Source organism: Dreissena polymorpha, chromosome 11 (assembly GCF_020536995.1).
Source record: "Dreissena polymorpha isolate Duluth1 chromosome 11, UMN_Dpol_1.0, whole genome shotgun sequence".
Lineage (NCBI taxonomy): Eukaryota > Metazoa > Mollusca > Bivalvia > Myida > Dreissenidae > Dreissena > Dreissena polymorpha.
Genome location: NC_068365.1, coordinates 15,981,323 through 16,006,722, shown reverse-complemented (window position 1 = coordinate 16,006,722; position 25,400 = coordinate 15,981,323). Strand labels below are relative to the sequence as shown.

Here is a 25,400-nt window from a genome sequence, read left to right as displayed (position 1 = left end):
TCAAAATACAGTTGTTGATTTTTGCAAGCACTGCATAAATTTACGCACTTAAATCTTCATAATTTTACATAGAAATCGAAGAACTATGCAAAAGCTGTCCCAAGCACTGCGTAAATTTACGAACTAATTTATTAAAAAAGTCATGCGGAAGTTTGAATTTCACAAATACAATATTTTTTCAAAGTATCTTTCAACATAAGCCTTGAGTACGCACTTAAATGAACATCAAAATACCAGATAATTTTACAAACGATGCAAGGTAATAGAATAAACATTCCCGAGCACTGCGTACATTTACGAACTAATTTATGACAAAATTATAGCTTCAAATTCAAATATACGACACTTTTAACTACAATATATGATCTTTCTGCATAAGTCAAGCTCTTCGTAAATTTACGCACTTTAATTCAAATAAAAACCCTGGAAATTTCTCAAGTGGCAGTGCGTAAATTTACGAACTAATTTATGGCAAAAGATAGCAATATTATAGTTTGAAATTCAAATATACAACGCTTTTAACTAAAATATATGATCTTTCTGCATAAGTCAAGCTCTTCGTAAATTTACGCACTTAAATCAAAATAAAAACCCTGGCAATTTCTCCAATGGAAGTGCGTAAATTTACGAACTAATTTATGGCAAAAGATAGCAATATTAGTTTGAAATTCAAATATACGACACTTTTGACTCAAATATATGATCTTTCTGCATAAGTCATGCTCTTCGTAAATTTACGCACTTAAATCCAAATAAAAACCCTGGCAATATTTCAAATAGAAGTGCGTAAATTTACGAACTAATTGAGGGCAAAAATAGCAATATTATAGAAATTCAAATATACAACACTTTTAACTAAAATATATGATCTTTCTATGATATTTCTGCATCAATCAAGCTCTTCGTAAATTTACGCACTTAAATCCAAATAAAAACCCTGGACATTTTTCAAGTGGCAGTGCGTAAATTTACGAACTAATTTATGGCAAAAAATAACAATATTATTGTTTGAAATTCAAATATACGACACTTTTAACTCAAACATGTGATATTTCTGCATCAGCCAAGCTCTTTGTAAATTTACGCACTTAGATCCAAATAAACCCCTGGCAATGCTCCAGTGGAAGTGCGTAAATTTACGAACTAATTTATGGCAAAAGATAGCAATACATGTTTTATAGTTTGAAATTAAAATATAGCCTTGCGTAAATTTACGCACTTAAATGAACATCAAAATACCAGATAATTTTACAAACAATTCAAGGTAATAGAAAAAATCCCAAGTACTGCGTAAATTTACTAACTAATTTATGACAAAAGATAGCAATATTATAGTTTGAAATTCAAATATACGACACTTTTAACAGCTAATTATTTGGTAAAAAGATCAGTTATTATCCCCACGCTTATCTCCGCTGTCCGTCCGTCCTGGTCACTATCTCCTCCTACACTATTAGCACTAGCACCTTGAAAATTACACACTTTGAGCATATGTGCGATGGTGATAGCGACGGAATATTGATCTGATCCCTGGGTCAAAAGTTATGGGGGTTGGGTGGAGCCAGCCGGATCAGAGATTTTCAGACGTCATACTAAAAAAGTTTTGCCAGAGCATAAAGTGAATCGCAGTCTTTACAAATTGTCCATATTGTATAACGTACACAAATAATACTCAAACTGTTATGTGGGCAGAACTTGACAGAGTAAATCATTACCAGTACAAATTTGCTATCACATTAAATACACAGAATCAACACTCAGAATGTTCATAACTAAATTACAAACGTTTCACCAATAATTGCACATTTCTTAGCAGTCATACAAATATTCAATCATCTCTATTATTTCTAATTAACATATGCTCAGATATTTATAACAAGAGCACTGCCTAGCGGTCGCAGACCGCTCATTTATTTTTAATTTTAAAGGCAAGGGGGTCTATCTCAATACTTCAATCAAATGGGGGTGGAGAGGGGTGTATAGTGAGGGGGTATGGTCATTTACGGTATTACATTCTCTTTCAAAATAGAAAACAAATATATCTTCTTTTTTTTGGGGGGGGGGGGGATTATTGGGTTGGATAGTTGGTAAGTCTTTCAAAATTAAAATACTAACAAGAGCACCGCATAACGGGTGCCACGCTCGGCTGCGAAAACTTGTCAGCATTGTTTTTGTTTTTGTTTTTTAAGGTCACAGTGACCTTGACTTTGACCTAGTGACCCAAAATGGGTGTGGCGTGTAGAAGTAATCAAGGTGCATCTACATATGAAGTTTCAAAGTTGTAGATGGAAGCACTGTGATGATAGAGGCAAAGTTAAAGTTTTATATTAGAGGTCACAGTGACCTTGACCTTCGACCTAGTGACCCAAAAATGGGCGTGGCGTGGTAAACACATCAAGGTGCATGCACTTATGAAGTTTAAAAGTTGTAGGTGGAAGCATTTTGATTTTAGAGCCAACGTTAAGGTTTTAGCACGACGCCTACGGGGGACGGCTGACGGCGGATGACGAGCTGGCTATGACAATACCTCGGGTTTTCTCCGAAAACAGCTGAGCTAAAAATAAATATTTGTGTTTCTTTTTAACCACGTTTAAAACAATAAAAAATGTGGGGGGTGAGAGGGGGTATAGTGTGGTTTGGGGTCATTTATAAGTTGATCTTACAAAAATAAGAAAAAAATGGAAAAAACAAATTTGGGGGGGAGGGGGATTCCGGGGTGGGGGATGGTTTAGGTGGAGTCTATTGTGGTATGTCAGGTAAGAGTTGTTTTGTCAAAGTATGAATCAGACCTTATCATAAATAAAGAAGTTATGACAATTTTAGCCAAATTCAATACTTTGATCTTGAGACAAGGTCATTCAAAGGTCAAGGTAAAATTCAACTTGCCAGGTACAATACCCTCATAATAGTATGAAAGTATTTGAAGTTTGAAAGCAATAGCCCTTATACTTCAGAAGTAAAGTGGATCTAAACGCAAAATATAACAAAACATTCAAAGTTACAAAGTCAAACAAGAGATGTGTTTGTCAGAAATACAATGCCACCTACTATGCCGCTTTGATTAAAAAAAATATCCCTTGAAAACATATTACTTTCCTTGTGAAAATGATCTGTGCCGCCCAAATGATACATAGAAATCATCTCCCTTTAAAGCTTGTTACTTCACTTGGATGTTTTTTGTTTACCTTTGACCTTGAAGGATGACCTTGACCTTTCACCACTCAAAATGTGCACCTCCATGAGATACACATGCATGCCAAATATCAAATTGCTATCTTCAATAATGCAAAAGTTATGAGCAATGTTAAAGTTTTTGGACAGACGGACAGACAGAGGGACGGACGGACAATTCAACTGATATATGCCACCCTACCGGGGGCATAAAAAGGACCATAATTCCATCAAAATGCCAACCAGAGTAATGCAACCTGTCCTTTACAGTCCGTTTCCGACCGCCCATTGGACCATTTTCAAAATAATGTTTGTTAACCAAGAAATATAAAAGATGTGGCCTTGGCGAATGTTCCAAGTAGCTATGATACTTTAGGAGTAAAGTGCACCAAAACACAAAACTTAACAACATTTTCAATTTTCTAAGTAAAAGGGGCCATAATTCTATCAAAATGCCAGTAAGAGTTACATAACTTTGTCTGCACAGTCCCCTTATGATAGTTAGCAAGTGTTCTGAAAGCAATAGCTATGCTAGTTAAGGAATAAAGTGGACCTAAACACAAAACTTAAACAAATTTTGAATTGTCTAAGTATTAAAGGGGCCTTTTCACAGATTTTGGCATTTTTTAACTTATTCATTAAATGCTCTATATCGATAAATAAAAACATTGGATCGTAAAAGCTCCAGTAAAAAATCAAGAATAAAATTAAAAAAAGGAAAAGAACATTGCCCGGACCAGGTTTCGAACCAGTGACCCCTGGAGTCCTGCCAGAGTCCTGAAGTAAAAACGCTCTAGCCTACTGAGCTATTCCGCCGAGTACATACACGTGAAGTATTTTATACCTTATATAAGCAATCTGCGTAGTTTCACAAAATTTAACGACAAAAACAGAACTCTCCAAATTATTCAATCGTTTCGCGTTGCAACGCTTTATAATTTTTAGGTTTTAAAATCGTCAAAAGATGCATATAATGGCTATATTAGACCATGGTAAATGTTCAGTATTACTGTTTCCTCACAAATATCATAACTAAAACGAAAATTTGCGAATCTGAAACAGCTTTTTTCAATTTTGTCAATTTACCAAAGCGTGAAAAGATCCCTTTAAAGGGCCATAATTCTGTCAAAATGCCAGTCCGAGTTACATAACTTTGCCTCCACAGTCCCCTTATGGAAGTTATTACATGTGTAAGTATGGAAAGTATGAAAGCAATAAGTTCGATACTTTAGGAATAAAGTGGACCTAAACACAAAACTTAACAAAATTTTCAATTTTCTAAGTATAAAAAGGTCACATAATTCTGTAAAAATGCCAATGCAAGAGTTATCTTACTTTAACTGCCCAGTCCCCTCATGATAGTTAGTAAGTGCACCATGTTTAAATCCAATAGCTTTGATACTTTATGAGAAAAGAGGACCTAAACACATACCTTAAACGGATGCAGACGCCGACGCTAAGGTGATGACATTAGCTCATATTGTTTTTCAAAAAATAGATGAGCTAAAATACAATGATTTACATACAAAGCGTTCACAGTACACAAAATATCTACCTCCACCAAATGAAATGCACTTTGTTGTTAAAATCTTAACATGTCTGCAGGGGCAAGTGGTATGGAAGGCCTAACCTGTTGAATCTCATTTTGCCAACAAAGGTGATCCGCTTCTGCTTTTCCTGAGGAACAGTATTGTGTTGTTACCCCATCATCATTCAATGCTGCAGCTGTAAACAGCAGTGAAAATAAGTTCTCTTTAATAGAGGACAGCTTGCTATGTCCTCTTCTGAGCCGTCATTTGAGAGCTTCCCTGGGGTGGATTCCTCCTACTCCTAGGCTAAACTTACAGTGTCCTCTTCTGTCGCCACCATCTCCACTTCACTATCGTCAGAAAGATCCATGTTGTTCTTATCAACAGCAGAAACTATTGACAATAGAAGCAATAAAAGGATATGTTATTTAATGACATGCATATTAGTTTCTGTGTATGTATACCAATCATGCACATTAATAATCTTCATGCAAAATTTTACAATTTAGCCTTAATAATTATACAAAACCCTACATGTGATTACCCTTCAATTCTCCAGTTAAACCAGTTTACCTTCACTTAAATGTTTGTTGTTAGGAACTTGTCAAGATTGGCAAAGCTTTCAACAAAACAATCGTTCATCATTTTAAAAAGTAAGGGATAGTATTATCAACACACGAACTTAGTCAATTACCTCTAAAATTCAAAACTTTAACAATTGGCAAAATAAGCCTTGGTTGTACACAAAAATGTCATTAACATGTAAAATCACTTATTGTTACATGTAATTCAAGCATTTACCATTTAATTGTACTTCTACAAAGAGTATTTATATAATTTGGACCTCATATTTAGCCATTATTATTTATAAGCTGCTGACTGTAAAGTATCTGATGTCCTTTTTTTAATAGATCTGATCTACACAAATATTTCTTGAAGCACGCCAATACACATTAAATTTAATTTGGCAAGAGATTCATACAAGGGTACTTAAAGTAACAAAAATCAAAATAAAATACACATATAGCAATTTAACAAACATTTCTATATACTTGTATTTTGAATGTAAAACAGTTTAATATGTTTGACCAAAGATGGACCACTTTTTTAAGAATGGCAAAAAGTTATCCTTTCCTTCATTCATGTAGTTTTCCATGTCCACAAGAAAACAACTTGTTTCAACTTCAATCCGAAACATGCCCAAGCACACATACTGTAACGACATCTCTGACGCTGTACATACATTTCATAATTACCTAAAAGTTTGACAAAAATAGTAATGATGTAAAATGTTGACCTTGCTAACCTACCATTTTGTTGCTGAACATAACAATAATATTGCTGTATGTTATTTAGTTACATAAATAACCCTTTATCAGTGTCATACAGTTGATAAAAAACATTTTTGCAATTTAGTAATATTTCGGTACCTGAGCGAGCATACCTTGTTGTATTTATTATTGAAATCCTGATGTGTTTGTGGCCAATTCATATGCTTATATACAAAATAATCAATACATTCATTTTTTAAACCAATACATTTCATCATTTGAACCGTTTTAACACTGCAATATTGAGGTTTTACTGGGTCAAAAAAGCTGTCGCCACCACATGTATATTTGTTTGCTTGAAATAAGTTTGAGCCAATGTTTTGACAATAACAATAACATTAACCCTTTCCCTCTCTGAAGCAATTTTGGGAAAATTTCCCGAATGAATTTTTTTTCTGAATGGCAGCCTTCGGTATCCGGACAATCGCTCCCACGGACAATCGCTCCTACGCAAATTTTCACAAGGCGGACAGTCGCTCCAACGTTGTTTTGACAACCCGGACAGACGCTCCTACATTATTTTGACAACCCGGACAGTCACTCCTACATAGTTGTAACACCATGGCGATTGGTAATAAGTTATATATCCTACAATTAGATGCGAAACCTTAGAACATAGTATACACCGATCAAAGCCTAACACCTATAATTAGCCGACAATTAAATGAACATTTTAATTAATAAATGTAAATATGAGCTAATTTCCTTTCTGTACATTCGTGTGCAAAATAGAATGAATACAAGTTAAATAAAGAACAACATTTCAACTTTTCATGCGTGTTTTTATGTTTTATTCCATTCGCAAAATTGGCACTTATTCCAATAGATGTAATGTATTAACGGTTGTCCGGGGTGTCCATATAACGTAAGAACGAATGTCAAAATAATGTAGGATCGACAGTCCGGGTTGTCAAAATAATGTAGGAGCGACTGCCCGGGTTGTCAAAATAATGTAGGAGCGACTGTCCGCCTTGTCAAAATTAGCGAAGGAGCGATTGTCCGTGAGAGCGATTGTCCGAGATTCGCAGCCTTCAGACGTTACCCTATGCATGCAACCTAAAAATCATAATGATAATTAAACACTATTCTCATTGACATTTTTATGTTGAAATTTGGAACAGTGTACATATTCGACATCGTTTTCGAATATTACGTTGAGCACACAATTGTCGTACTGCCACCTAAGCGATATAGGGACACTTTTAGTCGGCAATATTACGACAGTTTTCCAATAAGGTGGATAGAGCGTACGAAAGAATAACAAAGTAAATAAAGAGCAATTATTTATTGCTTTAATGGTACCATTTGCTTTGTGCTTTAGACAGCTAAACATAAATAAGTTTTTTCATAATCAGTGTTCCTTTAGCCTTGCAGTGGTGATCAAATTTTGCACCTTAGGACAATAGACGAGTTAACGCGTGACGTCACACGCACCTGTAAAGTTTAGACTCCGCCCACTGGTTGGCAAAAAGAGGTGGAATTCATATAAGCGCATATAGAAAAGGTTGACATAATCATCGTTTTTATTGATAATCATGAACTGTATCAAATATAATTTTACTATTTATGTCTGAATAAAACATAAGCATGCGTGGAAATTCATTTTTGGATTGCTTATATTGTTGTTATTATTAGTTTTTACTAAAAACGAGCTCTGGAGTGGAACACTATCTACGAGCTCGGTATGTGGTTACCACAAAAATCTCTACTCAACACGTCCATTTTAGATACAAAATTTCAGAAATGGAAATTCTTAACAATAAATTAAATTTAATGAAAGAACACAAATAAGGATGAAAACAAACAACAAATAGATCGCTTTTTGTTCGCAACATATAGTAACTGATTTTAACCTTAATATATCTGTACAAACTAACCTTGATACACAACAAATAAATTCATAAATCTAATTGTTTTTTTTAAATTGTGCACACCAATTTTGACACTTTTGTTTCAGCATTTATAACCTGGTGTTTATTTGCACCGTTTTTCGTCACAAGCATATTAACTCGTTATGATCGGAGACTGCCCAGACAATTACACAGAAAACATGCCGGTGTCATAAACATAGGGACCTATACTTTAATTGGGTCCCTGCATAGACCACATGCGGCAGACTTTATGATACCTCCATGCCATCTCTTGGCATATTGAGCAGTCATATTGAGCAAGCCAAATATTAAAGCCAAAATACGTAACATTTGCTTTAATAAATAATTTAACATATTAAAAAAAGAAGATATTTGTCCGAAACGGATTAAAGGAACATGTGTATTTATATGTTAGCCAGTTTAATCATAATAATACAGTGCTTTATAACTTTAAATTTAAACTATTGTGCAATATTACTGCTACACAATTGATGTATTTAATGCGGGTACCGGCAAATGTAAACTCGGCAATTTAGTGTAAAGATTGTACGTTCTTGCAGTGCATGTAACACCATCATGAAACCAAGCAATCACAATGGGTAAACAATATTTGCGTAAAATAAATTAAATAAATATATATATATATTTATCATAAAATGCTAGATTGTTACATGTATCACTCCTTATTACTTGTTTAGAGATTTCAATATACATGCAAAGACAGTTCAATTTGCACAAGATGCAGGTTTTATTTCCATTTGTATATTAAAATTTATTAATATTGTAATTCAATGGAAACGAAACGAATATTCATTCAATGGAAAAGAAAATTACCACAACATTTAACGATTGGAATGTTTCCGTTTTGTATGGCTTTGTTTTATAATTGATTAAATGCGCCTCTTATAATACACTTTCGATCGCTGATGAACAATAACAATATCCACACCGTTTATAGTTATAATCAAATTAATATGATTATAGGTGCTACCTAATTTACGGGCAAAAGCTTTTTAAGTTTTTTTGATAACCATTTATTTTTTTAAATAAATATATGGACATGATTGTGTTCAAAATATTATAATTTTTGCAATAATTAAGTAATGCATCCAAAAAAATCAATCTTAAAACGAGTAACATGTTCCAAGCAGGGCTCGAAATTAACACTCGCACACTCGCAAAATGCGAGTGAAAAATACCGATTGCGAGTTAAGTTTTAAGCTACTAGAATTTTTTTGCGAGTGAAGAGATAGTGAAAAAAAAGAGTTATATTGATAAATGCGCTCGACGTTGTGAATGGTAAACCGCAGGTCAATTAATAGAACGTCCGCATACCCATATGCGGAAGCTCGCACCTTGTATGTAGACTGGTATACTTATAGCACATATATGCGGATGGTATTGGTACAAAGATAATGAAAAAGTCGATTATCTACACATGTTCACTATAAAAGATAAAAAACCTGTACAGTCATTTCGTCGAAGCTAAAAATAAATAGTTTCTTTTTGCCCACAGATTGAAATAACAATACGAAATATAAAGCAAAGTTAACCGTTGAGTTGAGAGAAAAAAACGGAAATTAAATTCTTCCACGAAAACAGTGAAAAAGTGGAAAAAGAACTTCATATATAACACCAAAACTTGTGGTTGATATCATATTTTATTTAGTTTTAATAGTACTAAACTAATGTCCAAACTTGCTTTTATTTATGTTTCCAGCAAAATTTGCAAGAATGTTTTTGATTTTGCGAGCTGGTATTTAAGCTGCTCGCAATGTTTTGCTAGTAGAAAGAAAAGTTAAATTCGAGCCATGCCAAGCTTAAAATTCTAGCATCTTATTTTTTTTTTGTTTTCTAGCCATAGGAATTTATAGCTGGTTCGGTGTCTGTGGTATAGTGGACGGGGTGTCTGCTAACTGGCTTAGTCACTGGGAGGTCTCTGTATTGATCCCTTAAGTGGGAGCATTCTTTAGATAACCCTAAAGACATACTATGGCGTACCATTTGGGTTGAAAGTCAAGAAGACCTACAAGGTAAAAAGAGAAATGTACGTCGAAGTACAATAATTGTACGTCGACATAAATATAAAATACACTTCGAAGTATATATTTGTACATCAAATTACCATTTGTACTTCGACATACATGTTTGTACTTCGACGTACACATTTCTTAACAGCCAATCAAAACACTATTCTCTTGAGTCGCTTTTCCTTCAGATTTATTTATAATAAATGTTTAAAATCTCTTTTTTAATTGAGGACAAAATGAATAAAAATATCAGAATGGCAAAAAAAAAAAAAACGTATAGAAGTTTCAAGTATTTAATGCATTGAAATAGATTATATACAAATTTGAAGAAGATTCAATTGTTGCCTTTTAAATATTAAAATTATTCAGCATATGGTGAGTATTTATTGATCATGCGGGCGGAGTATCACGACCGTCCAGCGCATTACTGTGTAGGAAATTCCCAACGGTAACCAAACAGTTACCAAGCATTAACGGGATAAATAATGTTTAATAACCTCCCCGTTGGTCGTATTTTGTGATAACCATAACTTGCATAAGTCAGAGGTTAATTCCGCCACATCAGGTCAATAAATACGCACAATATCTATGAGTTAGCGGTCGATAGTCGCACAATTTGGTATAAATTATAATAATAATTATGTTTAATAAATACGCACAATATCTATGAGTAAGCGGTCGATAGTCGCATAATTCGGTATAAATAATAATAATAATATTGTTCAATGTCAAATATCTCTAAAAGCAACAGATGTAAGGTGTCGAAGTACATTTCTCGTTCTACCTAGTAGGTCTTGTAGACTTTCGACGTCATGGTACGTCATATAGACACTAAGTACTGGTCATGTCCAGGAAACAGTTTGTTTCATCAAATGTCTCAATTCAACTTGACAGCTTGCTAAAGCAGTTGCATTTAGCATACAGTACACTGATTGAACATAATAAAAATCATGTGATGTGTCAAATCAATTTTGATTGACAAATTTGACAGGATTTTTTTAATCGAATACGTTTTAGACTGTCAAATAACACACACTACGTATTGAAAGCCATACCTGGAGCTTTCGTCTGTATATCACTGACTTCATCAGAAGAATGATTTCTACTGTTGGGAAACGTTAACACCACTAATTGTCTTCTTATTTATTATCAATGTATAATTATGTGTAACAGCATAACAACATACTTGTTTCGCAATTAAAATATTTAATAAATACAGGTATTGTCGCGGTTTTTGCGCGTTAATGTAACGCCGCCGTAACGCCGCGCCAATTTATGTAACGTTGTTTTATAAGTAACGTCATATCCTATTATTATGTTATTGTTAGTTGAATTAAAGGAACGAACCTGAACACAACGTGTTATAACTTACATCGTCTTTATATTTTGGTGCCGTGACGATTACACTAGAAGAACGATGAATTTACAGAAGTTACGATCAAACAGGGGAGGTACTAAACGCACAATCGCTATTTTGCTTGAAAAAATCGACGAAAAGTAAGAGAATGGAACGCGGATAGAAATCAACTCACTTCTGAAAACTTTGGAGACAAAAGTGGAAATGCTAGAGACACTTAACGAAAAAATCTTATCAAACACTGAAACTGACGGAATCGAAGATGAAATTGTGGAAACAGAAATTTACATGTAGCGTCAGAAAGGCATTTTTTTATTTGCAACACATATACAAGTGTTATATATCATTGGAAAGATCTCACTGAGACAAACACAATGGTACCACTGGTTTTAAATTAGACCAAACCTGAAGAGAGTTATGGCCCTTTGAAATTTTGCGAACATTAATTTTGTCTGCCAGATTATGGTGCATACAATTGTCTTACACCATCGTAAAGGTCTCAATGAAAGGAATACAATGATTACTCAAAATTACTGTAATTTCAATGTATAAACACTCTATATTGAGTAATTGCTATTTAAGGCACTTTATTCTTTGTGTAAATTGTGTAACTGTAGTAAAAAAGACACACGAACACAGATCCACCACAGTAATTCATCAAGCTTTATTTTCTAACACTGTTACACATTATATTACAGCAAACGTTAATAAATAATATTAATGCCACTTTTCTCAAAATCTACGAGAATAACTAACACCTAGTTGCATTTACTATCAACAAAGTAAAAAAAACTGCGCCCCAAGCTTTTCGGCCAGCATTGATGACTTATTAACATTTCCCAACAATTCAATGAACAGTAAGGACATCAACTAAAACATTTAACAGCTTATTTCTTGTTTGCTCACATACTTAACATTATTAAAATTAACATCAAGCCTTGATGACTACATCTCCCTCTCGATAATCATCACCAAGCTGAATAGAATAGACCGCCTGATCATCAGCATAAATGACATTGAACCAGGCAGGATATCCAGGAACCTGAAAAATAGCACAAACATGTTTTAAGTATGTTTTATATCAATATAAAGTATATTTATGAAAGTTGTATTTATGTTATTAGTATAATGTTGTATACAATAAGTTGTACTGTTCATTTTTTATTAATTAAGGTCGCAATGGTCAAGTGGATATGGTGTCCACCCTGTGAACGAGAGGTCATTCTGAAGATCTTTCTACTGAATCCAAGTACTGGTCTTTCCCAGGAAACCGACTCAAGACTTAGCCGAAAGCTGTTGATGCAATCAAGCTAAAATAAATTGGTTAAAACTAACTGTAATGGTGCATTTTTGACGTTGACGTATTAAAACAAGTTCAATGTATAGCTTTCAAGAAATAACATAAAATACCCATGCACATTTGTCATATACCTGTGATATGACTTTCCCTTTGTACCATTTCGCCTGCTCATCTTCTATCCACTTATGCTCAATGTCATGGCCCACCAAAAAGTGTTCGCTTTCTGGTGGGGTTTCGTAGCTTTGACCAATTAACGTTATAACGTTTTCTTTTAATAGTTCTATTGAAAGTTGCTGTCTTTTTCCGTCCACTATTTTTGAAAAGGCATATACATCTTTTTTGTTACATTTTTGTTTAAACACGTCTTTTCTAAATCTCAGTTGTGATTTTAGGGCATTTTCCTTTTCTTTTACGCTGTTAATTTCTTTAAGTTCTTTTTCCACTTGCCCTGGCGTTTGCCACAGCCCAAAGAACAACATTTCGCTTGTTGTTTTTTCAAGTTTTTGTACTCTATTCCTTTCTTGTGTTTCTTTTTTCTTAAAATCTTCTTCTTGCTTTTCAATTCTTTTTTTTTAATATTGATTTCGCTCTTTCTTTAAAACGCTGTCTTTCTTTAGATGCTTCTTTTCTGCTTTCTAATATTATTTGATTTATATTTTCCTGTTCATGCAGCCATTCATTTGTTTTATTTAAAGAAAATGTTATTTGGGCCTCCATAGCAAGTGTTGATATGTTGGGCTTTGCTGACAAAATGTGGTCGACAAGTGAAAACACACGTTCGGGAAATTTATTGTGTTTGTCAACGCTTAAAGTTTCATTTTGATTAAGGTTTTCATGAACACCACCAGGTAAATGATCGCCGTATTGGTGTTGAATCAATTTAGCCAACGCAGGAATTATCACAGATAGAATCAAAATCACATTGTCATCATTTTCACTTGGTTGCAACAGTTTTTCAAGCATGTTGTCAGTTTTAATTTCAACCTCTTTAAATGGGAATAATTTTCCAGCAATAAAATCTTCTAAGTTGTTTACAATGTCATTCAAAAAAGTTAAAAGTTCAAGATATTTATTGTTCATTGCGGATATTGTGATATCTTTGCTTTCGATGATTCGCCATAAAGGGGTTGTTATAAATTTTGATATTAAACCAAGAGCTTTACATCCACTTACAAAAAACGGTGTCTGCAAATCTTGTAAAACGCTTTGTAAAAGACCATTTGTGCAGCTCGTTTTGGTTAAATATTCTATCATTTTTTCTTTCAAAAAGTAAACATGGCCAGCATTTGTAAATAAAATATTAAAACGATTTCCACGCAAAGGTTGTAGGGGCAAAGACAGCATATTATTTTCTTTCAAAAAGTCACAAATAAAAGTTTTAAATCCTTGGTAACAGCCATTGTTTTGGTCTCCTCTGCGTGCGAAAGCTTTGCATGCTGTTAGAACAGTCCTGACAGTACCGGAATTACCTTGTTTTGAAAAACTTGTATTATAAATAGGAACTTCATTTTCAAAAAAACTTCTTTCAACCTCATATAAAGCTTTTTGAGAAACATCGGCCATATGCACTAGGGTATGCAGTCCACAAAAGAAATTGTTCATATGACTTAAAGCTTGTTGTGATTCTTCATTCATTTTTTCATAATTCTTATAAACTAATGGTAAAATTTCATTCCTATATTCCTTCAGCAAAGTATTAAATTTGGTTTCAGTTGCTGCCCTATCACTCATAGTATTTTTTATGTTGGTTAAAATTTTTGCCGAAGTTATCTCTTCAGTTTTACTAACTAAATCAATGTCCGAAAGAATTTCCTTAAATGTTTCCAGAGTATCATGCGATGATTTTGTTGCCATGTCTCTAAGGCCTAACAGACGATAATTTCCTTCAGAGTCCCTTGTTCCAAATGCCCCCCATTTTTGTCCATATTTGGAAGCCTCGTCAGTGTGCAATGTCGTATTTATATTGGCTGAAGTTTCAGAAATTTGTCGCCTTGCAATTACAGAACGTTCTATAGACCAATTGTTTACTGTTCGTGATGTTGGTAATTTGTGTGGCTCTTTACCTAACAGCTGACAAACAGCTTTAATGACGTTTGACACATTTTCACAAGAAACCTGAGAGTCTAAAAGAGCATAAACACAAGCATGCAGCTCCGGAATATATGTATTGCTTGTTTCATCAAAAAAATCAGCATCATGTATACTTTGTAAATGTTTAATTTCAGATTTGAGTTCATATATTTCTGTTTGTAGTTGTTTAATTTCAATATCTTTACATTTAAGCGCTCCTTTACGGTTACAATTTTCAACTTTCATAATCAGGTCATCATTTGAGTTATCAACATTACTCCTTTCACATAGCTTAATAGTTTTTTCACGCCAGTAGCTTTCACGATTTGCAGTTCTTTTCAGATTTTTCTTGTTCATTTCCAACTTTGCATCCATTAAAACACTTTTTTCCGTTAGAACATCTTTCTTTAATATCACCCCACTGAGTTCTTCTTTTAATTCATTATTTTTTATTTTCAAGATAGACACTTCTGATGCCAGTTTGTCACTTACGGATTTATATACCATGGCTTCACTAGTAGAACTAGAAGCGCATTCAGATGGTGTTGGACAGTCATCAATGGTATTATTTATTGTGTCCGGGAACTGGTACATGTCATTTAGGAATTTATCAAGATTTTGTGTCCCTTTTACTCGGTGTTTACTTTTGTTTAAGTGCTGGAATTTTTGGAATAGTCTTGACAGATCTTTGTGCAGTGTGTTAAAGGATGCTTTACAACCGATTTCAATCAAATAATGGCACGCTACATTCACAGACTTCTCTTTTATTAATTCAATTATTTTTTTGTGACTTGGTTTGTCAGCTGCATCCATGTTGAGCAATGTACCTGAAAAATCAATTAATTGATACAAATCAATACTTACTGGATGTTTAATACCATGAACTGATATACGCATACTCCATAGATGTCAACTGGTGAACTGCCAACCTCAACTGGAACTGTCAACCTGTATGGAACAACAATATAAACAAACTTAAACAAAGAAAAACAAAAAAGTCGAAAGAAACAGATTAAAATATGTGAACTGAACAAAATAAAACACAAAATTGTTGACACATTTTGACATGCAAGTATGCACATGCAGCATAAAAAATGACACAAACATATGACAATTGCAGACTCAGTCTCAACGTAAAAGTCATCAGAAATCAATTTAAATTTACTTATTAAAATTTATCATCAATCATTTATTTACATGGTTAAAACATTTCAAAATATAAATGTGTATTATTCTTCTATAATAACCTCGTAAATATGTTACATTATACCATTTCGAAGTGAATATTTAAGTGAATATATCATTGTTGTTGACATATCCGAATTCAAAAACACATTTCGGGAGAAATTCGGATGACTTCCGGTTTAGTTTTGTTAACGACCTTAACCTTTAAAATACCCGCGCAATGACATGCGCAGCGGAAATGAACTTTTTCTTAAGTTGTTTTGTATAGAAAAATGGCAAATTTCTTCATTTCCGTAAAAATATCAATGCCACAACCAAGTCAAAGGGCAAAAATACCTGTTTTTCCACCAACTAAAACCTATTTTTACGATTTAAATCGAGTAAATATTATTATTTTGCAACTTTTTTATCAGCGCTAGGTGCGCACAGAAGCAGACTATCGAATGACGTCACAGGATTTCCCAGGAATTTTAAATCTCGTGTAAAAAGCGTTGTTTAGTGACATCATGTCAGGCATCAAAATGGCTTCCTCAAACCCGGAAGCAAAATAAATCTTGCTTTTTCGTGAAAGATTGACGTCATATTTGATCACAGTAATGAACCAAAACTAACAAAACCTAGAAATCAACTTTCATTTAAAATACTAAAAAGAAATAAAACTTAAAAACTTACCTTTGACTGTCTGAGATTATCCTATCAAAAATACCGGTTTAACATTACAGTAGAAGCGAAACAAAATGGCGTCCAAATCGTTTCCGACGCTATTACATGACTGATTTACGCATGAAATTAGACACACTTATCGCCGAGCGTGATCAACGGGATACGAGCATAGGGAGTCAGCAGCCGACATTTCATCCCATGGATACGCAGCGTGGGCGAGGGGATACGGGTTTAGGAGGTCAACAGACGACATTTCATCCCTTAGCACAGCGTGATCAACGGGATACGAGCATAAGGAGTCAGCAGCCGACATTTCATCCAATGGATACGCAGCGTGGTCGAGGGGATACGGGTTTAGGAGGTCAACAGACGACATTTCATCCCTTGGATGCACAGCGTGATCAAGCGGATACGAGGTTGGAAATTCAACAGACGACATTTCATCCCGACGATACACCAACTACACTGAAGAACAGAAATACACATGCGTTACGTAATCCAGTCGACACCATTCATCTGACAGGTATAAATTCTAATTCTTCCCAATTTCATAGATTACCTAAATTGTCCTTACCCACATTCAACGGTGATATTCTACAGTGGCAGTCTTTCTGGGATTCCTTTGAGTCCTCGGTCCATTTTAATATCAACTTGTCCAACGTCCAGAAGTTTAGTTATTTGAAGTCACAGTTGGACGGTAGCGCCGCGCGGACGATTGAGGGATTTGCACTTACCAACGGGAACTATATGCAAGCTGTAGATTTACTCAGGGAAAGGTTCGGTAAAACTCACAATATTATAAATGCGTATATGCAAGGATTGTTAGAAACACCATCGCCCAGTAACAATTTACAGAGCTTGAGAATTTTCCAAGATAAGATGGAGGCATATATCCGTGGGCTTGAATCGCTAGGACAGAGCCAGGACACATACGGGACATTGTTTGTACCAGTTATTATTGGGAAGCTTCCGGCGGAAATACGACGAAATTTGGTTCGTGATCATGGAGATGCAAATTGGATTCAAAGTGATCTTAGACGGGCGATTAGTTAAGAAATCAATATTATAGAAGCGGGAATGCCACAGGGACATAGCAGTGAAATGTACACATTTGACGCTACAGCCTCATTTTATACAGGAACGAAGCCTAAAAGGATGAACGGACGTCAGAGACCTAGCAACGCAGTCCATTCTACACGAACACGAAAAGATGAGGTGAAATGTGTATTTTGCGACGACAGCCATTCTACAACGGAATGTGAAAAGATCACAAGCGTAGACGAAAGGCGGAGGATAGTCAAAGGGAAACAACTGTGTTTTAATTGTCTAGGAACCCATTTTGTTGCTCAGTGTACGTCAAACGGAAGATGCCGTAAATGCAAGCGAAAACATCATACGAGCATATGTGACCGGATATCCGAATCTGCGTCCCGCAATTCCACGTCCGAAAACCCTTCCCATGATGCTTCAGTGCTACACACTACTACAAAAGTACAGACTGGAGTTTTATTGAAAACAGCGCAAGCCACAGTAAGTTATAATTTCAACGATGCTGAAGCTAACATTCTGTTTGATGAAGGTGCCCAAAGATCATTTATAACCAAAGAGCTGGCCAAGAAATTGAACATTGTCCCTGATTCAACAGAAGAAATGAGCATATCTTCGTTTGGAAGCACAACGAACCAAGTTCAGCACATAGACAACGCTACTATATACCTACACGCAGAGGAAAGTAAGAAAATTCCTCTTAAAGTCCTGATTGTCCCACTCATTGCCACGCCCATGAACACTAGATTACGAAATGCTGCATCCAACTTGCTTTATTTGCGAGGATTGAAACTTGCCCACCCTATTACAGACGGCTGTAATTTTGAGATTTCTCTATTAATCGGAGCAGACCATAACTGGAATGTGGTAGAAGATGACGTTATACGCGGAGACGGGCCTACAGCAGTAAAGTCCAAGATCGGATATCTTCTTTCTGGCCCCTTACACAGCAATTATCCCAATAGACCAATGAACACTGTCCTAAATGTCATGATATGATACCCCAGTCCCACAAATCTGAAGAAATGTCGCTTGAACGGTTCTGGAATTTAGAGAGTATTGGAATACGCGCAGCCGAGAAAGATGAAACAGCCATTGAATATTTTCAATATTACCAAGACAACTTCATATCGTTTTCCGATGGCAAGTACTGTGCAAAATTACCATGGAAACAGGATCACCCATCGTTACCAAGCAACTACGGTGTCACGAAGAGAAGGACTGAAGTCACTATCAAGCGTTTTAGTGAAGACCCCTTCATCTTACAGAAGTACGCACAGATTATAGAAGAGCAAGAGAGACGAGGCTTTATCGAGAAGGTCGCAGAAGATTCCCAACCGTCCCAGCAAGTCCATTATATACCCCACCATGGCGTCAAGAAAGATTCCCTCACTACACCCATCCGATTGGTGTACGACTGCAGCTGTCGACAAGCACGTGAATCCCCGAGCCTAAACGACTGCCTTGAATCTACCCCACCTATCCTCAATGACTTGTATTGTGCTGTTTTGTACTGTTTGGGCAATCGGTCACTTGCCTTAAATAAAGGACCAACTAATTGTTTTTAATGAAAATTCAATACTGCTCCAGCAGCTGGAGTTTCACTTCTTTATATTGACAGCTATACTCCTGAGATTTCGAACACACCAGTACGCCATAGTCACAGATATAGAGAAAGCGTTTTTGAACGTGAGATTACACGAAAACGACCGAGATTCGACGAGATTTTTCTGGCTAAGTAACCCCATCGGCCATGAAAGCCCATTAATCACCTACAGGTTTAAAGCTGTATTGTTTGGGGCAACTTGCTCGCCATTTATACTGAACGCCGTCCTTCTGAAACATCTACAGACGAATTCCCATGTCAGCGCTGCAGATACATTGAAAAGAGACCTGTATGTAGACAATGTTTTGTCGAGCTTTGCGCACGTGATGGAAGCATAAACCTACTTCCGGGAAGCACGCGATTTGATGACTACAGCCGGATTTAATCTGCGGTCATGGATGTCAAATAGTCCCCGTCTTAGAGAACTCGCGGAAGCAGAAGGTTGCCTAGACAACGACACAATCACCAAAGTCCTGGGTATGCGTTGGCATGCAGTTTCAGATGATTTGTCATATGCACCACGTGATATACCTGCCATAGAGAACGTTACTAAGAGATCCATCCTTCAATACTCCTCCCGCATATATGACCCTCTTGGACTGCTGAGTCCAGTGACCGTGCGTGCCAAGATTTTGATGCAAGAGATATGGAAAGAGAAAATTGATTGGGACATCTCACTTTCGAGCAATTTTCAAGAGAAATGAAAATCACTTGCAGAAGATTTCAACGAAGTGACTACGATTTCCTTCCCCCGACGATATTTTCATCATGCAGACGACAAACATACCTCCCACCATGAAGCAGACGATCCCCCCATAATGCACGTATTTGTCGATGCCAGCATTCAAGCTTACGGAGCAGTAGCCTACCTTTGTAAAGGGAGAGAATCTTCGTTAGTTATGGCGAAGAACAGAGTTGCTCCATTAAAAACGCTCACACTTCCGCAGTTAGAACTAATGGCTGCTTTGATTGGCGCTCGTCTTTCTTCACACATACAAGGAATACTCTCTACAAAAGATGTGGTCTTCTGGTGCGACAGTCAAATCGTGCTACATTGGTTGAAAACAAATAAACCACTAAAACGGTTTATTTCAAACAGAGTGAGAGAAATAAATGACCTATCTGCGACATACAACTGGAAATACTGCCCAACTTACGACAATCCTGCAGATCTACTTACCCGTGAAATTCCAGCGTCACAGTTCATGAACAATACCTTATGGAATAGTGGACCGATGTGGATAGCTGATGAACAGAAGTGGCCGCATTGGGACCAACAAGAACAAGCAGCGGCAAACGAACAGATGACATCAGATGAGCAGACGACCTGTAAAACAACAGTTGTGACCACGGTACACAATTAATCTAGTCCTCAACATGGATTACACCTAATCATAGACATGAACCGGTACAACCGTTACAACAAACTACTGAGAGTACTTGCATACGTGCTAAGATTCGTGAAGAACTGCAGATCCCCAAAAACTGAAAGATACCAAGAGGATCGTTAACCGTGCGTGAACTCCATGCAGCAGAGACGAAAGTGATTCAAAACTGCCAAGCTACAGCGTTTCACGAAAAATACAAAACATGAGATCCCCGTCATCAGCACGACTTACCCTAGTGAAACAGTTACGACTTTTCCATGACGCGGATTTGTCCGATGTGGTGGGCGAATACATAATGAACCGTTGGATGACCAGACGAAATTTCCGTTCCTGTTGCCTCGACGACATTCTGTAACACGACTGATAGTACATCACGTCCATAAAAATCAACACCATGCCGGAATAAACGCAACAGTTACGCATATCAGGCAAAAGTTCTGGATCCCGGCTATACGTCAATGCGTTAAATCGGTACTACAAAAATGCACCACCTGCCTGAAAACGTCTGGAAAATCCTATGGAACGCCTGAACCGCCTCCACTTCCAAAGATTAGAGTTCAAGATGCCCCACTCTTCACAGTGACTGGTGTAGATTTCACTGGGGCCCTTTACGTTAAGGAGAAATCCGGAAGTGAATCCATGGCATACGTCTGTTTGTTCACGTGCGCTTGTACACGCGCTGTACATCTTGAAGTGGTTCCGAACCTTTCGGAAGAATCTTTCCTCAACGCATTCCGAAGGTTTTCCAGCCGGAAATCGTTACCAACAACAATGATTTCGGAAAATGCGACTACGTATATGGCAGCAGCTTCTCATCTAAAGAAATTGTTCCAGTCCCCCTCCCTACAAGAAACGCTACGTAACCAGGGCACAGAATGGAGATTTATACCGAAACGAGCACCGTGGTATGGCGGATGGTGGGAGAGACTGATTGGCTTAACCAAAACTTCCATGAAGAAGACACTTGGACGTGCTTACGTTAGTCTTGAATCACTTCAAACTATCGTAACGGAAATTGAGGCTACGATGAATGATAGACCAATAACCCATGTATCGACCAGCATTGACGATCCAGAGCCCCTGACCCCGGCGCATCTTTTATACGGCCGGAGAGTGACGACCCTTCCATATCCCGACAATTCTGACGATTCTACTATGATTCCAACCCTAGACCATTCCCAGATCAACAAAAGAGCTAAGTTACAAGCTCACATCATAAGTCAGTTCCAAAAGAGGTGGAAGTTCGAGTACCTGACGGGTCTTCGTGAATATCATAGGGCGACCGGCAACAATACACAGAGCATTCGATTAGGCGACGTGGTTCAAATCCAAGATGACTCCCCGAGGATACGTTGGAAACTCGCAGTTGTTGAAGAGTTGCTTACCGGAAATGACGGGTTAACACGTGCCGCCAAAATACGCACGTGTAATGGACACACAACTAGGCCAATCGTAAAACTCTATCCGTTAGAAGTGCTATGTGGAAGCGAAACCGAGAGAAACTAGTGATGAACATTGTGATTAAACATGTGACAAACAGCGCGATAAACAGTTGATAAACAATGTGCTTAATATGTGATTGTTACAAATGTGATACAAAGTGAACTTTCAAAGACAGTGCAATCTATTCTGGGGTTTAGGTGATTTATCGATACTTTGGCAGTAATTGAGATAATTATTTTGACTAATAATTTGTTCTTCATGTATTTTTGTTGGATTAACATTTTTGATCAGACTCATTGATATATGTTGCCTAATCATTTTGAGGCCCCCAGAATGTCGCGGTTTTGGCGCGTTAACGTAACGCCGCCGTAACGCCGCGCCAATTTATGTAACGTTGTTTTAAAAGTAACGTCATATCCTATTATTATGTTATTGTTAGTTGAATTAAAGGAACGAACCTGAACACAACGTGTTATTACTTACATCGTCTTTATAGGTATCTTGCAGGTTTCTAATTTTCTTTCGCAAACTATTGTTGAAAAGTTTAAATTTTGTCGACACTTAAAACTAGCCATTTTGTAGCAATTCTACAATCACAGTCTAAACTGCATACACTTAGCTCTATAGTTACAAGTTGAATGCAAATATTAGAATGCATCATGTTATATCATCCATATTTTTTTATTTAAACATTTAAATATATACAGTACATATATAAATTGGTATGTGGTATTGTGTGGAGATACAAAACCCTTCACATCATTTATTTGCACATAAAATAATAGTTACAAAATAAGTAATCCTAAAACACTGTCATCAACCGACAGTACATGAATATTTACGTACTAGTATATGAAATTACAAAGTGGTGTTATTGTATTACCTTTTACAAAATTAACATTGCTGGTTTTGTACTTGCCATAAAACATGTATCATGGATTAACAAGTAACAACAAATGTATTTATTACACAATAGAACGGAAATCATATTAATTGCATTATGCATTTACTAAACAAGCTTTTTGCTACTGTTTAGAATTAAACTATCTTACTAAAAACTTAGTGCTTTTACATACTTGTGGTAAGTTTTGTATTACTAGTTTGCCATTTATTGGCAGACACTTGTCGATATACAGACAAAATTTGCATGGGAACTTTCATATTTTTTCAGCATAATTGCCTTCAAATTGTTAATTTAACAACCCTTTGACATTGTTTGCACATCTGATCTTATTATACCATAGCTGATTTGTGTTTATAGATAGACATAAATAGACTTTTCAAAGTTCTATAAAAGTTCACACATGTTCCATCCAAGTAAACCAACAGAACCAATAAAGATCACCACAGACAATAACTGTGTGTATAGCTTGGAAATTTTGATAGTTCAGGAACCCGTCCTTTGTTGATTTCTGTAAACCAAAACTGTCAGTATTGCTGGATAGAATGGCTTGTATGATGCGCAGCTCTTGCCTTCGCAGAACAGCTTCTAAAAACGGAAAACCAACAAATATCTTAAAATTTGATCAATAATGAAGACCATTTATAAATGTCTTGTTTTTTGTTGATTTCGAATCTGGAAGATTTTTTACGCAAGATTGTGGTACGAAAATCCAACGGTATCGGATTTTGTGGTTTTAGCCTAAACTAATCATAGTGATATGTAACCTTTCGGGATATCGGTAAAGTGCGAGCAGACGAGGTGTAAATACGTTAAAAATTAAAGCTAAAAGACTAAACAGTTAGATCGGAATATCTTTAAATTTTGTTAATAAATGTGTTTCTGGTGGATAACAACGACAACTTACCAGAATATTGGTCATGATCACACGTAAAACTTCTTTCTGAGAACAATGGAAAATGTGTCACAAATTCTGACAAATAAACAGTAGGGTGTCGTTATTGAAATACCGCGAGAATACTGGAAGAATAGAGGTGCCAACTATAATGTTTAAAACAAATAATTTTTTAACAAGCGTTTGTGATTTGTCAGGATAATAATAACAATAAGATTTCGAAAAGATCAAAGCAAATAAATTCGAAAGAAATCTGAGATTCGGCAATATATTAAAGACGGGTTATGTTCACCTAAATTGTGTTTTGTAAAGACTGTCACTATATGTAGTGAACCAGTCTTCGGCTGAAGATGAGTATTCAGGGGAGATAATTGAGTAATGACTTAATTCTGGAACGGTTGCGAAGAAAAACAAATAATGTGAGAATATTTAGTGCAATTCGCTACACAAATATGATGTCATTGATATAATTTTTCCTGAAGTATGTATTTACATGTGATTTAGCATATGTCAAAGTGTTTTTGATTAGTTCAAGGTCATAAATAGCATCGCGAAAATATATGTCGCGTGGCAAAATTGTTTGAGACGTCTCCCTATATGGTATTTTTATGTAATTTTATGGTCTAAATTTCCATATGTATGAAAGGTCAACGCCCGCTTCGCGGGCTTTTGCCCGTAATTTATGTTTTATAAGTTTTGAAATATCATTTTTTAAAGTCTTACTATTAAAAAGAATACGGCTTACTTATTGTTTTGTTGTGTGGTATTGTCAGTATTTAGTCTTCCTACCACGTTTACTCTGATGCTTATAACTAATTTGTATTTTTATAAAGAGGAAATTATATATATGAATTTACATTTATTAGTACTAAATATGATATATTTGCACTATTGTTTAAGAGTTGTAATGTTTATTTCGGATTTTTTATCGTTTAATTGACTAAACAAAAGCCTTTTATACATGTTTTACGTGACTGTAAATAGTGTTTTTGCCAACCAGTCAGTGCGCATGCGCGGAAAATCCCGAATGTAAACAATAACAATTAACTCGTCTATATACGACGCATTGCAACTCTCAGCAACCCTTAGGGTTATAAAGCTGAGTGAGAGCTGAATTATAATATGCAACTATAAAACAAGTATCTCTTAACCTTTATTTATATGCAGAAAGTAAAAAATAAAATAAAAACCATAAGTGCATACCGAAATCAGCCGACCGACGCCATTTTAAAATCCTGGATTGAAACCGCCCATGTAGACATTTTGGTCAAGGCGGTCCAGACCATAACGGTCTGTCTGCAAACGGTCCAATAAAAATAATAAAAAGGACGTAAAGGATTGTTTTGTAGCATGAAGTCGTTTAAACCTTTTGCATAACTTTTTAAAGTGGCTTTCTGCCTTGGACAGAAGCGGCAAGGTCGCTAGACAACTCGCCCCATTTCCAACTCGCCCCAAGTCAACTCGCCCCAAAAATAGGACAAGTCTGATTGATTGATTGATTAATTCGTGCATATGTATATATGTCATACAAGTACAGATCATACAATACATTCAATTTATAACATTTAACAATTGGAAAATAATTATCACAGGTTTGGGATCACAATGCATTG

General features: G+C 35.9%; 1 long non-coding RNA gene across 1 annotated transcript; it reads right to left on the bottom strand.

Annotated features, from left to right (window-relative positions):
• Positions 1–11,921: 11,921 nt before the first annotated feature.
• LOC127851324 (uncharacterized) lies at positions 11,922–16,602 on the bottom strand. The gene is made up of 3 exons (XR_008035730.1): positions 16,517–16,602; positions 15,524–15,607; positions 11,922–12,331 (listed from the first exon to the last, which is right to left on the bottom strand). It is a non-coding gene; the product is annotated as an uncharacterized LOC127851324 (long non-coding RNA).
• Positions 16,603–25,400: the final 8,798 nt, after the last annotated feature.